Consider the following 16598-nt stretch of genomic DNA (forward strand, 5'->3'; position numbering starts at 1 on the left):
TGAAGAATGGTATATAAGCTCACTTTTTAGATTCATTTTATAAATTAAATGATATGTAAGTGATATAATTGGTTGATAATTAAAGAAAATATGAGAGAGTGTGTTACTTTTAATATCCTAATTGATTGTCACATCACTATGTTTGAAAATTGGGTCTAATTTTTAATCTTGTATGGTATTGTTCTATTTCAATTTAGCTTTTCATGAGAAAAGAAAAATTCTAATATACACCCCTTTAAAAAGGGTGTATCACATGCACCCCTAATTATGCCATTTTATTTTTTAGTTAGCACTAATTTTCTTCTTCAATTATGACATTGTTTTAGTTTTTACTCATGAATTTTTTTAGTTATACCTCATGTTGTGTTTAGTTATGACATTTTAAAATTTTTTTTTTCTAGTTATGACTCAAAAAATTAAAATTATGTCATTTTTCATTTTAATTATAAAGGGTGTAGAACATAGTATTTCCCATGAGAAAAAAATTGCTAAAATATAATGTGTTTGGTTTCAGTTTTCTGAATTCAATTTTCTGAAAATTGAGTTTTTTGTTTTTTGCATTTTTTGTATTTTATATTTTTATATTTTTAGTGAATATTTTTAAAATTTTAAGTTATTTTTTTTTTACTTTTTTAGATGCACCTTACTTAGATGTATGTAAATAGTAAAATATTTTTAAAAAAATTAATAAATACACAAAAATACGAAAAATGTACTGAATTTTTATATATTTTTATTTATATTTTTGGTATTTAGTGAATTTTTTAAAGATTTTTTTTACAAGTATTATACTTTTTAAGTGTATTTATGGTAGGTGTGTCTAAAATTTTAAAAAAAAATAGTTAAAATATTTAAAAAATTCATTAAAAATAAAAAAATATGGAAAATAAAAAAGTATGGTTGCGTTTGGTTTAGTTTTGGAATTATGATTTTCTTTTTGGAGTTGTTATTTGAGTGTGGAATTGTGAGTTGAGTTTTGAAAAGAGAAAATTTGTTTAGGTATAAGTTTTGCAACGAGTTTTTAAAGGAATTTTTGAATTTTAAATTTTGAAAAGAAAGGTTTGGGTCTACCTAGTTGTCTGCCCGGACTCCTCCCGGACGTCCGGAACAGTGCAATTTTTTTTTTTTTTTTTTTGCAATTGTAGCCTCTTATTTGAAAAAAAAATATTTGTTTTAGATATTTTTTAAATATAGATATTATTATTTTTTAGATTTTTTATAAAAATAATTTAACAATCCCATCACTAACCATCTTCAACACTATATCATCAAAAGAGTTTTGAATTGAGTTTTGAGTTGTGTGTTTGGTTATGAGTTTTGAGTTGTGTGTTTGGTTATGAGTTTTGAAATTAATTTTTAAATTGAGTTTTTGAGTAATTTTAAATTGTGTGTTTGGTTATGAATTTTGAAAAGTGATTTGAAAACCAAACACAACTTAGAATTTTTTGAAAAGTATTTTCTGGTAACCAAAACCAAATAAGCTGAATATTTTTTCATTATTCATTGCCAAAATGTAGAATTCCAATTTAGCATTTTCAAGCCATTGGGTGGTTATTTTGCAATTTCACCACACAATTGCATGTTTTCAGCCTTTAACACCATATCAGTGCCACAAATTTGATCCTAAAACTTTAAACATGAACCTTATTGATGTATCTATTGCTACAAGTTTTCTTTACGCTGTATTTGGTTGAGAGATTTAAGCAGTGATTTGGAAAAGAAAAAGGGAAATGTATGTGAAACTAAGTGAAATGTACGTATATTTTATTCACATTTTACATACTTTTTCCTTTCCCTTTTGTAATTTCTACCTAAATCTCTTAACCAAACGCAACGTTAAAGCAGAGAGAGGTGCTCATGTTAGTTTCTGAGTCGCTCTACTCTACCAACTGAGCTATATCTCTCATCCATCTTCCAAGGTGAGTGTGAGGCTTGACCAGATGGAACAAATGCCTCGACGAATAAAAACCTTCTATTCTTTTTCATCCTCTGTTGTTTTGAGCAGTGGGGCAAATGGATTTTCCCAACCAAGTTAGAGATGAGACAAGCTACAGATTATCGTTGCACCTCTCTAATTAAAGGTAAAGTCTCTCCTTCAGCTAGAATGTTATTTTGGTTCATTTCCATTGAAAAGAAGTAAGCATTCTTCGCACTCATTAAACAACCAGAAGGTAGAGGGAGAATAGTTAATGAAACACTTACATGGCAACAAGTGAGTAAACTTAATAAGAAGAGAGCAAGGCCACTTCTTGATCCATTAGTATATAGAGTATAAGATAATGGATTGGGCATTAAGTGTGGATTAGACTAGATGCTCTTAAAGTCGAGTGATTATTTTACAATTTTACCACCCAATGACATGAATTTTACAAATTTACTTCTAAAACTAATTTTATTTGTGTCAACTATTGCTACAAGTTTCTTTAGCTCCGAGCGAGATGCTCATGCTAGTTTTCTAATCATCGGGTGGTTATTTTGCAATTTTAAGTTGAGTGTCGGAGGACCATTATGGAACGGCACCCACAGTGCACCCATGGGTTTGTTCTACAAAGCTTTGGATTCGGCTCACTTGAAAAGAAAAAATTTAGATGCCAACATGAAATGTGTACAAAGGATCCCATGCCATGGATGCCTTTTAAATAAGCTATGCTCATTGAGCAGATACGATCCATAGAAATTGATGTGGATTTCTTACATACTTTGGATCTTTCCTTTTTCCAAGAATTTGTTCTAGGCAACTTGCCAAAATCATGCCCAATAAAGTTGTCACCTAGGGTAGAAGGAACTTTGCAAAGTAGTGGCTGTGAGAATATTATTATGTAATTATGGTAATATATTCATTAGGTAGATTGTGCATATTTGATTGATTGTATAGGATTATTTCTTATTATAGATTAGGTTTAGGATTGCTATAAATATTGATTGTAATCTTTGTATTTTAGACAATTTGAATATATGAGTTTATTCAGAAATTCTTACATGGTATCAGAGCCGCCTCTGAGCCCAAACCCTAGACGCAGTCTCTGAATCGTCTTCCTCACTGAGTCGTGATCATAGGCCATCTCCTTTGTCGTGATTATCACTCAGAAAACAGCCCTCTGGTTTCATATCTCTCTAAGTCATAAGTTGTGACTCCCTCTGTCTTCGTTTGGTTCGATCAAAGGTCACGAGTGTCTCGCATGACTCATCTAGTTCCTCATCTACTTCGGAAAGACGACTTCATGCTCTGTCTTCATTGGTTAAAGGAGTGTTACGTTGGCTTTTTCTCTCTAGGTTAAGTGTGACGTGACCCTCCCTTGGATTTCTTTGGTTCGTGATCATCAGACCTCTCTCTGGGTTCTTCCTCTGTTTATGTTTCAGTCGAGGAACCAAGTCGCTGTTATTGCTTCAGTTTCTCTCTCTCTCTCTCTCTCTCTGTGTGTGATTCTATCTAACTGGGAATATTTGTAGGTTGGGTCAAGAATCTAGTTATTATAAAGTGACTCCACTTGGTCATTATACATTTCATTCAAAACCTTGTTAATTTGTGGGTTCGTTGGATAACTTTTTTGCTTATTATAGTTTGATTCATCTAGTCCTGATTTTGGGTTCTTACACTTGAACCTCTTAGCTTTCTGGTTATTATAATGTCTCTAGCTTCGGATGAGTGTGCCTTCTATCATCAGAGGGGCCATTGGAAGTATCACGGTCTCAAGAAGGGAAGTCTGTCTGGCTCGTATTCTCAACAATCTCAGACCCAATTTTGCCCTTCTTCTCCAAGTAATTTTCAGGCTCCCGCCAGTTCTACTACATCTGCTCCAACGCCTGATCTTGACTTGGCTTCCTTGAGTGCTCAGATTAGTCAGCTTCAATATACACTGTCTACCTCCCAGCTATCTCCGTCTGCCTCCATTGTTTTCTCTCTTCATTCAGGTTTGCTTGGGTCTTCTTCAAGTATCTCTTCGTCTGTTTGGATTTTTGACTTTGGTGCCTCTCATTATATGACTCCCCATCTCTTCTTACTTCAAAATTGTACTCTTTCTCATTTTCCTATTACTGTTAATGCTCCTAATGGATGTGGTATGTATGTTATATATGTTGGGTCTGTCTTACCATCTGCTATGTCTGCTGTCTCTATTCCATATGTCCTTTATGTTCCTCAGTTATCTGTCAGTTTATTATCTATCAGTCAGCTTGATACCTCCGGTTTTGATGTTATCTTTTCTTCTTCTATCTGTTTTGTGCAGGATCAGATGTCTAAGTAGCAAATTGAGACTGGCCATAAAGTTGGAGACCTCTATGTGGTAGAGAGCTTGCATTTACCTATAACAACTTCTCTAACGGCTTTTTCCTCTTTCCAGTTAGATTCTCTGTCCAATCCTTTCTGCTTGTGGCATTCTAGATTAGGGTATTTGTCTGCTGATCGCTTACGGTCATTAACGCAGTATGGTATATTGGGTAAAGTTTCTCCTAGTGAACTTACTGAATGTTGGGGGTGTAAATTTGCCAAAATGACAGCCTTACCTTTTCGTAAAAGTACTTCTATATCTGATACACCATTTTCTTTAGTTCATAATGATGTTTGGAGCCCTTCTCCTGTTCTCACCAAAAGGGGTTCTGTATACTATGTGTCATTTATTGATGACTGCATCCATTACACTTAGATTTACCTTATAACTCATAAGTTCGATTTCTATCAGATAAGTTCGATTTCTATCAGATATACCGTACTTTTCAGTCTATGATTACTACTCAGTTTGGGTCTACAATTAAAGTGTTATGGTCTGACTTGGGTGGACAATATTTTAAAAATGAGTTCTGTGAGTATTTGGCCAATTTGGGTACCATTCACTAAACTTCCTGTACAGATACGCCTGCCCAAAATGGTCGAGCTGAGCGTAAACACTGTCATCTCCTTGAGACAGCTAGGTCTCTTCTTTTCTCTGCTTCAGTTCTAGCTCCATTCTGAGGGGAGATAGTTCTTATAGCTACTTTTCTTCTCAACCGCATGCCTTCTCCCCTTCTTTCTGGTCGGTCTCCTTATGAGGCTTTATTTTTCCATATTCCTAACTATTCTCTCCTTCGTGTGTTTCGGTCTGTCTGTTTTGTCCTTCTTCCCCACAAAGATAGGACCAAACTTAGTGCCCGGTCTGTTCTCTGTGTCTTTTTGGGTTATAGTCCTACTCAGGAAGGCTATAGGGGTTACGACCCTATTTCCTGCCATCTTTATGTCTCCCGTCATGTTTTTTTTCTCGAACGTCTACCTTACTTTTTGCTTCCTCTTCTCACCACCCCAGTTTCTAAAGAGGATTTGATTCGTATTGATCTATTTCCTTCTGAGGTCCCATCTGATGAGTACATCTCGACAGTCCCTCCTGAGCTTGTTCCATCTTCTCCTCCTGCTTCACCTCTGGCTGTTTCTCCTTTTTCAATTTCTTCTTCTCCTCCGTTGTTAGTTTATTCTCATTGCACGGCTCCTCATTTACCGGTTGTCTCTACCCATACTACTAATCCTCCAGCTTGTGACGAGTCTGATCTTACTGCACACCGATATTGTCAAGACCCAAACCCGCTTCTATAGGTTTAGCGTCGTAACTAGCCAGTAATCCTTGGATTACCAAAGGCCTTTTAATAGAATAACATATAATTAGGGGCTGCAGAAGCAAATATACAAAATATACATAGTCCATAGAGCTGTGTAGACATACATGAAACAGAAATTTGAAACTTTATAAAGTATACACATAAGATGCCATGTTCATGTAAGTCTTGCAACACCGTGCAAGCGTCATCAAAAGGGACTTAACCAATTATGCATATATCAAAACAAGACAAAATATAAATGTTCTTAACATGACACACAAAATAACTCTTGACATGGTCCACAAAATTCGACTTCTAGATACGGGAACCTCCTCGAGAGGCACAGTGGCTGGCTGACCCTAAAAATTTCCAAGCACCAGCTTAGGCCTGGTCATGTGCTAGCTCACCTACATGCATAATATAAATAGTGAGCGGGAGCCCAGTGAATAATAATAGAGTAAAGGGCTTTAATGAATGATGTACATACCAGATTCAGAAATCAGAATTCAGATTCATATACATATTCTTGTTCAAATCATATACAGAAATCAGAGTTCATGCTTAATCATACGTGGTGCATCCGTTAGCGCTAACAGAACAGATACAGAACAAATGTAGAACATATGGCGGTTATGAATAACCAGTTCCATAAAGGAACCTCCAGATCTAGGTAACAGATGACAGATATGCTGAGCTCCAAGATGGTGCCTCCGGTATGGGTAACAAAGTGCAGACATATTAAGTTCCATAATGGAACCTCCGATACCGGGTAACAGCTAACATATATCACATAATGCTAAGATGCCACGAGTACATTGTTAGAAATTGGACAATCATTCATTGTAAAGAACATAACATTTTAGAAAACATATCGGCCTTGTTTGGTTTGTATTTCAGAAACAATTTTCTGAAATCTTCTCTGAAAACACATTTCTGGGAGTAATCAAACCAAACAGATTTTCCCAAAAAAATTCTCAGAAATGTGTTTGGTTGTCTTTTTTCAGGATCACTTTTCAAAACAAATTCTCAGAAATCCGTTTGGTTGGTTTTTTCAGAAACACAAAATACAAACACCCCAAATTATGTAAACATGTTTTTTTTTTTTTTTTTTTCTTTTTTTTTTGAGAATGAAGCAAAACAGCACAGATTAGAATGAAATTGATGGATACTCACAGCATGGTCAAGAAATTCATGCAATAAAGCTGTATTTTCTAATGCAAAAATCTGGCCTTATGCCAGATCAGTTCACCTTTGGAAGCATAATAAGATCTTGCTGAAGTTTGAGTTTCATTGAGCTAGGGAGGCAGTTGCATGTTCATGTCATTTAATCAGAATTTGGTTCCCACCTTATTGCACAAAATGCTTTGATTGCAATGTACACAAAATTTGGTCAAATTGCTGATGCATTGGATGTGTTTTCTGGTATTAAAAAAAAGGATTTCATTTCATGGAGTTCAATGATTGCGTGCTTTTCACAACTTGGTTACGAGTTAGAAGCATTGAGCCATTTTAAAGAAATGCTATCTCAAGGTGTTTATCATCCAAATGAATTTGTTTTTGGTAGTGCTTTTAGTGCTTGTGGCAATCTCCTGCAACCAGAATGTGGGAGGCAGATCCATGGGATGATTACAAAATTTGGGCTAGGGAGAGACACTTTTGCAGTTTGCTCGCTCAGTGATATGTATGCAAAATGTGGTCTATTGGATTTTGCAAAAACAACTTTCTATCACATAGAGAGGCCTGATTTAGTGTCTTGGAATGCAATCATTGCAGGGTTTGCGTATGGTGGTGATACAGATGAAGCCATGCTGTTTTTTTCTCAGATGAGGCATCTGGCATTGACCCCAGATAATATCACAGTTCGCTCCCTGCTTTGTGCCTGCACAAGTCCAGTTACCCTAAATAAAGGCATGCAGATATAGCCATACCTTATCAAAGTGGGTTTTGATTTAGGTATAGCAGTGTGTAACACTTTACTTTCAATGTATGCAAAGTGTTCAGATCTTTGTGATACATTTAAAATGTTGAACGAGATGACAAGCAATGTAGATTCGTTCTACTACTCCTATCAAATGCTCCTTTCAAATAAACCACCGAACTCTATAATGTGATAAAGGATAACCCAGTTACCAGACTAGAATGAACACAGTACCTGTTACCACACTGACAACATACCAAACCAGTGTCTCAAGGGATGAAGACTAACAGAATCTATTAAAGCACCCAATTAAGGCCTTCTGGAAAAACATGTAAAAATGGATCTAAATATGTAAACACAAATTCAGAACACACAGAAACATCTGTTCCCAGACCAGAAAACAGAAAGTAGCATAATGCAAATTTAACATACACAGAGAAGCATCTGTTCCAGTTACAGATTCAGAACGCACAGAGATGGGACTCTTCCAGTTACAGCATCTAAATATAAAATACAGATTCACCATTGCATCTAAATTTAAAATACATATTCACCAGTTACAGCATCTAAATTTAAAATATAGATTCAGAAAACAGCAACACAGACTTGCCAGCAACACAGCAAATTTAAAATTAATCTAATCACAACTATCTACTGTTTCACTAATTTGCCAGCAACACAGACTCACAGACTTCAACACATGGATACAGAACATCATCCAGATAAAGAAGATACAGATTCAGAATAGCACCACAGTGAATTTGATTGCAGCAGCCGTACCACGTGTTGGCTTCATCTGCATATGGCTTTTGAGTTAGCAATCCCATTTTCAAATATATACAAGAAATACAAGTATAATGTGAAGTTTGAAACATTAACCTACTTTGATTATGTGCTCCATTTTTTCCAATTACCAAAAAGAATCTACCTACTTGTTATCATATACCTATTGTTGTATGCCTCCCACATAGATGCTGCAACCTCATCTCGCCATTGTCCCATCTGCACTAGTTGTTCACGTGACATGTTCATATGGTTGTGTTGTTGCATAGCTGGTACTCCATCTTCATTTCCGTGGACATTTTGAACTCCAACTTCACCCTGAACTTGACTTGCACCTTCACCTCCACCTTCATCTTCATCTTCATCTTCATCTTCGTCTTCAACGTCATCTTAATCTTCGTCACTTAATTCTTCTGCATTGAAAAATTCATCCTGCTCTTGCACCGTCCAGATCCAATTGTGGAGAACACAACATGCCATAACGATTGGCCCTTGTTGTACCATATCATACTGTGGCATGTGTCTCAATAATGGAAACCGCTGCTTCAACACTCCAAAGGTTCTTTCTATGACATTCCTCAAAGAAGAATGTCTATGGTTGAACAACTCCTGTGGACCATGGTAGCGACGCCGCCTATTAAACTCTTGCAAATGGTATTTTTGGCCACGATATGGGGCTACGTACCCGGGCATGTGTGTATACCCGGCGTCAACGAGATAATACTTGTCTACAGGAAAACTCTTTCAATAAGAACATGTCATGCCATATTTGGGTGTGAGAAAAAGGAAAACTCTAAATTAAAAACAAATACACTTACTAGGTGGTGGGTGTGGAAAGTCAGTAGAATTTGTGGTAAGTGCTTCTAGGAAAATTCGCGAATCGTGTGCACTACCTTCCCAACCAATGTATACAAACGTAAACTTCATGTCAAATGAACATGCAGCCATGACATTTTGAGTTGTATGCACTTTTCTACCTCGATATGGCATTTGGTCACCTTCTGGTGCCACAAAAACAACATGTGTGCCATCTATGGCCCCTACACAGTCCTACATGACATAACTTTGAATTAATTTATCTAATTTTCAGTCTGAATAAGCCATATAAAATAATGCAAATGAACTTAAGTTTTTGTTACCTTAAACCATGGCCAGCACCGTCTGTCATTCCGAATTTTATGATGGGTCACATCCATGTTCGGTGGTTGGATTACAAATGGTGCAAGATTTCAAAACGCCCGCATCATAAGTACGAAATGACGATGAATTGTCTCATTTGAGTGCTGAAATCGATCTCCAGCATTTCTTGTTCCTGAACTTTGACCACAGATAAATAAAAACATAGCCAACGACTCTTCAAGTGACAATCGCATGTTCGACTAGTCTACAACATTTCTACGGACAATCTGTTTAACTAATTCCACAAATGTCGGGACTTCCATTCGCAATTGTTCACGAATTGATTTAGGATTTCCACTTAGTAAGAATTTTATGTACTGCTCACCGGTGTATGGACAATTACGTTGCGGTTGTCTCGTAGAAATGTCACGTGTTAGTTGACAAACCATGTGTAAGTCCATCACATCATTGTCATCGTCACTGTACGGGTCGTACATATTGTTCGGTTGCCTTCCATTGGGTCGTGACGATGACATCTAAAGCGGAAAGTGTAAAACAGTCAAGGTATTATCAGTAATGACATGAGTACAGCACTAAAACTTTAATGAGGACATTGCAACAAAGAAAGCATGGCGAAAAGATATTACGACAACATAGTGGTAAGTCTAAAGCCAATAAACTTAGACACAAGATATAGATAGTTAGGTCAATACCCAACATAGTCCAAACCGAATATTACAAAAACAAACAAATTAAAACAAATATAATTTAAGTTTAACAAATGCGAAAAACAAAGAAAAATACACCTAAACAATTCTGCGAGCATCTTCATTTCCAGAAACCTCAAACCAAACAGTGGGATGACCAAGCTTCTCACAAACTGAGGATCCAAAAGTACCTCATTTCCGGTTCCATGGTCATAAACATGGTTCGCCATTCTAGTGATGTGAACATGTTCATGGCCTTCAAAAACAAGCTCGGATCCAGGGCCATTGATTTTAGGATGGTCATACATGCTGCAACGGAGTACGCCTTAGCTGCCCCAGCGTTGGCCTTGGTTTGAAGGTAAAACCGTTCACGTGCTTCACATGAACGTTGCCATGATTGCAGTGCATAGTCCATTTTTGGGTTCTTGCTGGACTGACCCTGGCCACTAGACTTACGCTTACTTCCGGAATTTATAGATTCATCTACTACGCCTTTTCCCGACGTATATGCATGAAAGCATTTATCCATTTCTCGCTCGTCATTAGATGTGGGTGCACCCTGACAAGAAGAACGCGCAAAAGCGCCAGTGGCAAATGACTTGGCAAATATTTCTAACATGAGCTCATAATGTTCAAGGCCTTTGGTTTGGAATTTTTTTGCATTTGGGTGTGCCTACAAGTTGTAAACTTTAATTAATTAAGCATTTAGAAAATTATTTCTCTATGCACATGGTTATGCTAAATGTATGCGCCAAATAATTACCTGAACATAATTTTCCCAAACATCGTCTGGGGCTGTCACTGTTTGAGTGATTGGATCCCAGCCCAAACCCGTGTGGTTTTTCAGAGCAACAAACTCTGTAGTTCGCCTTCAAACGCGCGAACTTACCCTTCAATTTTTTTTGCCCATAATTTTTTCCAACCTTTTTAGTCATCTCATCATCAATTGTTTGCCACTGCCTTGGGAAAAAACTCCTATCTTTCTTTGACCTGGAAGGACCCTCTTTCTTTATTTCGTCCACCAATATTTCTAAAAATATCTTGACAATTTCGGACCCCCACATCTTAAAGTCGTTATTATCGTTAGCCATTCTAGCCTAATACAAGTGCAACAAATTACAGTTTATAGTTATGTGAACAACTTAAGTTCCAGAAAAAGTTTGGCAGTACGTGACATGAAGCATATGCATAATAATAGCCATTACGAATATTACAAATATTTAATATGAGATTCCGCGTGCAAAAGTTTACCGGATAAGGACAATCGTTTTCAGTTGTGGAGGAATTGACTGATGGTTGAGGTGATCTCTTCCTCTTGGCCCTTGGTGTATTGAATAATGACCGTGGAGTACAAAGTTGGTCTGGTTTAAAATCAAAATGAAAAATTCAGAATGAGCAGAATTTATGTGGCATACATGAGCAGAATTATCAAAACAGAATTTTCAGAATAAGCAGAATTTATGTACGCATACATGAGCAGAATTTATATTTCAAATCAAGTACCGCCTTTTTTTTCTAGTCATTCATTTCTGGTCAATGCAAGAAAAATCATTGAAGTTATTCTAAGTGAACATATGTGAAATACAATATTCAAACCTTCATAGTTTAAATTTTAAATCCTGCCAGTATTCTAAATCAATTTTGCCTTATAAAACTGAAGAGAATTGTCATTCCAGCTACATCGACTCCACAGCACTAACTGATAAAAATCCAAAAATTGGGTCAGATTGTGAGAACCATGCCACTCCTGTGAAACACACTATTGGGCTATTTTTTGAGCCCATGCAATAGAGATCACCATCTAGAATTTTTGGCTGGTTCCCTGGTTAAATTTAAAGAACATTGACAATGTTTGTACACTAGTTTGTAGTTTTGACTTTAGTAGAATAAAAAATTAAATTAATTCCACTCTAAAATCCCAACAAAAGTAGAAAAATAAATATAATTGAAAAATGCCAATAGAACAACTCAAAGTTTATTGAAGAAGAAAATAAAAAGGCTGATCCAAACAGGGAAATTAATTTTTGCAAAACGTTCGTTAGATCATTTCAGTACGAATATCCCAAACAGAGTTTTTGATCTGTCATTGATGATATAAATGCTCTCAGAATTTGTATTGACCAGAATTTATGTATGCATTGACTAGAATTTATGTATGCATACATGACTAGAAAAAAGGCGGTACTTGCATTGACCAGAATTTGTGTGGTCATCTATAGCCTTCTCTTGAATGGTTCATTTGCAGCATACTGTTCCTAAAATAAAAGCTGAAATGGAGAAAACATTGCAGTGGCTCATTCCCATTGCCACTAACACAACCAAGTAAAACTACTAGCCTTGACAACATTATGCAAACTCTACCACTATATAAAAATTAAACTACTCCATTAAAACTTTAAAATCTACTCAAAAGATAAACAACTCAAACGTTTTAACACATTCTAAACTGCTACTCGACTCATTTACAAGCCTAATTAGTAGTGTTTTGTAACCTCACATTTGCTATTTTTCAATGTATCAAAACTGCATCTTCTATTTCCAACATCAAATATGTGCAGCATTTTCTATTTTCTCATTGTTTTTATATTCTCAAAGTAAAAGATTTTTTAAAAAGCCAAAACTACAACAAAAGCAACACTCATCAACTGCTATGTTAGACTTGGCTTGCTCACAAACACAAAACACACACCAAGCCTACTAATCTATAGAATGAAAGCTTCACCGGAATCAATTCAGCACAAAATGATACAGAACAAAAAATAAGAGTGCAAATGTATAATAAAGTAAAGAAGATTCCAATGTTTGTGGTGTAAACCAAGTGGTGTAGCAATTGCTATCGATTCCATATCCCAAAAGTCTGGCGTCAAAGTATCTTTACACAAATTGCATTCCAAATTATCAATTCTTGAAGGTATCAATAACGATTAAAGTAACAACGTGAAATACTTTTCCCAGTTCTAAGCATATAAAACTAACAGCGGTCCAAATTCACGAGAGTAATCACCTAGTAAGATAGTATACGATGAATTTGAGCGTAGAATAGTTCTTATCCAAATTATCAATTCTTGAAGGTATCAATAACGATCAATTTGTCTTATGCAAACAAAAGTCATTTTGAGTGTAGAATAGTTCTTATGCAAACAAAAGGAATCACAGAGTTAAAATTGAAAGGCCAATGAATTTTTTGAAAAGTCATTTTGCTTCTCTTTTTCTTCTTCTTATTCTATTAGATTTTCCAAAAACAAACAAAGAAACAACTAACCCTTTAATCTTTATAAATGTTCACCTAAACCCAGAAAATGTCTGCATTGTGAAACCGATGCCTTCTTGGAACATCATCCCCATTAAAAAAATTCTATCTAGATAGACAGAATGATAATATTCTAATTTGTAATAAATATAACACATAATAAGGGAGCAAAAAACAAAGGTGTTGTCAACATGAACTCCATGAGTAATGCATACATCAAGAAGGGATTGTTGAGATTCATATCCATATATATATCTCAACCTATTAACAATTGGTGCGTTTATCGTTAGGGATAAAATATGAAGAAATCTTGAGCTAAATAACTAAACAAGCATTTGACCTAGGGAATTATCAATGTGCCACCTCCTATTAAAGATCATTTATTCGACAAAAGGACTTAATTCAACTTAATCTCATGTTCTCTTCTCTTTTTTTTCTTCTTTTTTTTTTTTTTTTTTTTTGTCTTTTCTAGATTAGTGTAACAAATTGCATCAAGCTTTTGCACGATATGCAAGGATATATTACAGTATATGACCACAAAATCCTACATTTTCGGGCAAAAATTTCCTTCTTATTTGAGAGCTTGAAAATGATATCAGCAGAATTGAGGGACCTTTAAATTATTCTTTCACCTTCATTGTTTACTGCCGTGGAACGAAATTCATGGCTGAAATCAATGTAAATTCATCTTTTCACAAAAAATGGGGAGAAACAGCCATTTTCTTATCAAAATTGCTAATCCTAAAAAGAGAACTATCTGTAATCTGCATATGTTCTATGAGACACCAAATAAATTAGGCTAAGGTTAATTTATCAATTTCGAAAATTATCTGGTGTGTGATTGTATGGACTACGATTTCAGAAATTTACCAAAATCAGTCAATACATTGTTCAGAACTGACAAACCTAAATGAAATTTAAAAAAAAAAAAAAGAGTAGTCATGCATTAGAAATACCTCTTGCTTGCCTGCTTTTGGTGGCCCTCAAATCCCACCGTCCACAACGAAGTTTTGAGCATGGCCTCTCCATTTTTCAGCGAAGGATGAAGTTATGCTTCGTCTTGGTGGGGTTCGACGCTGGTTGGTTTGCATTTTATAGAGCCCAGAAGAAAAAAACGAAGGACATTGATGTTACAAGTCCCAATTGTGTGAAGATTTCATTCAGTTTGACTAAGACCAAAGCTAGGGCACAATTTGGGGAAATCTGTGAGGCAGAGAAGTTGTGATAGACAGTGTCGGTGCATCTAATGCGGAAGATTTCTCAAATCTTGAACAACGTATTGATGGAGGGAAGGCAAGTGGGTCTTCGAAGGCACTTGGGCGAGTGCAGATCTTGACGTACAGGTGCAGATCGTCTTCCTTTACACAGCCGATAGAGAGCCGTTTGACTGCCTTGAATGATTTTCTTTGTATCACAGAGATAGGTCAGAAAAGGCAAGTGGGTCTTCGAAGGCACTTGGGCGAGTGTAGATCTTGACGTACAGGTGCGGATTGTCTTCCTTCACACAGCCGATAGAGAGCTGTTGGACTACCTTGAATGATTTTCTTTGTATCACAGAGATAGGCCAGAGAGGTTCTTTTGAGAGAGAGAAGACAGAAGATGCGTTTTCAGAGAAGTTTTGAGAGAGAGAAGTTCCAAAAGGTGTTCTGAGATGAGTCTTAGAGAATATTTCAGAAACAGGTTTGCCAAACGTGTTTTGGTACTTTTTTCTCTCAAAAATTGTTTCTGAAATACAAACCAAACAAGCCCATCTTATTTCACCATACAGAAAATAACTAAAGTTGAACATAGCTTTACTAAGTTATTACTCACAGATGGCTCCAGGTGCAGACAGACAGATCAGACTAATCAAACGGTTTACGGCGCGTGACCTACATCAACACATAACAAATACACATTTGAAACACACGCTCAGAATATACTTAACTCATTACGTTCTGTTCTTAGTGTGTTTCTACGTTTTACCCTCATTATTATGTCTTAATCATGGCCTAGGAATGCTTAAGGTGCAATGAGGATGCCAAATTATGCTTTTCAATACTTTGACAAATTTGCTGAAAATAGCGTCCTTGCTCAAGCACAACTTCCTTCGCTCGAGCGAAGGTTCAAAAATGTATATGGTCGCTCGAGCGGTCTATAAACTCTGCAAAAGTACTGGTTGTGTGATTTTTCTGCTCGACGCATGCTCGACGATTGCTCGAGCGTGAGACTTAGGTCCTCGCTTGAGTGCAACTCTTGTCACTCGAGCGGTCTGCAAAAACATGAAAATTCTGGGAGCTTGCATTTCATGCTCAAGTGAACTTTTGGTCGCTCGAGCTGAAGTGCAAGATCACAGAGTGGTTGCTCGAGTGCAGGTTTTGTCGCTCGAGCGTAGAGGTCGAATTCTGGAATTTCTAGATTCACCTATAAGCTGCAAAACTTGAATTCAATGCATCGAAACTCATCTTTCTAGGCCAAAAACTTATAGATATATGTATGAACTTGGAAAACATTGGGAATTCAAAATCATTTCACAAAATCAAAGCCTAAAAGCTTGCTAATTGTGCGAATCAACACTCAAGTCTTAGAAAACATAACATGCAAGTATTTCTTGACTTCAAAGCTTTTCAAAACATGATCAATTGAGGTGCAATGGTATGAAACTTGGTGAATTCTCAAAACAAGAGTGGGATGAACACAGCAAGTGAGATTTGTTTGAAATTGAAACTCAAAATGTCATAAAAATGCATGCATGCATGGTTGTTCTTCTTTTCTACACTCTAGAGCTCAATTCATGTATGATTCACCTTAATTCTCTTGTATTCATGTGCTAAATGACTCAATTCCAAAGTTGCAAGGTTAAACTCTTACCTAGGCTACCCAATTGAGCTTCAATTAGTCAAAATCTTGAGTAATTCTCCAAGTCTCCTAGCAATGTCCTTTTCTACCTCAAGTTTGGTCTCAAGTTCCTCAGTTTCTCACTCTCTCTCTCACATTTTGGTCTCAAGAGTGCAAATTAAGTGATGAAGAAGTAAGTTTAAGAGGTGTATTGGCCTTATATAGGCTTACCTAATGGTGGCTAATTAAATGGGCATCAAATTAGTCTAATTTAATCACTCCGAATCGAATTTCAATTGAACCTACCATAAAATTCTAGAAATTTCAAATAACACATAACTGAAGTCAATTTTGTAATTGGATGTCGATAAGGCCTTCGATTTACAGAACAAAACATAAACATGAATAGATCTTTTTGCGAAAAGCAGATATAAATACAAAT

At 36.1% G+C, this 16598-nt stretch overlaps 1 pseudogene; it reads left to right on the top strand.

Annotated features, from left to right (window-relative positions):
- Window positions 1-6935: 6935 nt before the first annotated feature.
- On the top strand, window positions 6936-7484 carry LOC145800866 (pentatricopeptide repeat-containing protein At3g53360, mitochondrial pseudogene; annotated as a pseudogene).
- The last annotated feature ends 9114 nt before the right edge of the window (window positions 7485-16598 follow it).

The sequence above is a fragment of the Camellia sinensis genome, chromosome 10 (genome assembly GCF_055761805.1).
Source record: "Camellia sinensis isolate YWXY chromosome 10, ASM5576180v1, whole genome shotgun sequence".
Classification (NCBI taxonomy): Eukaryota; Viridiplantae; Streptophyta; class Magnoliopsida; order Ericales; family Theaceae; genus Camellia; species Camellia sinensis.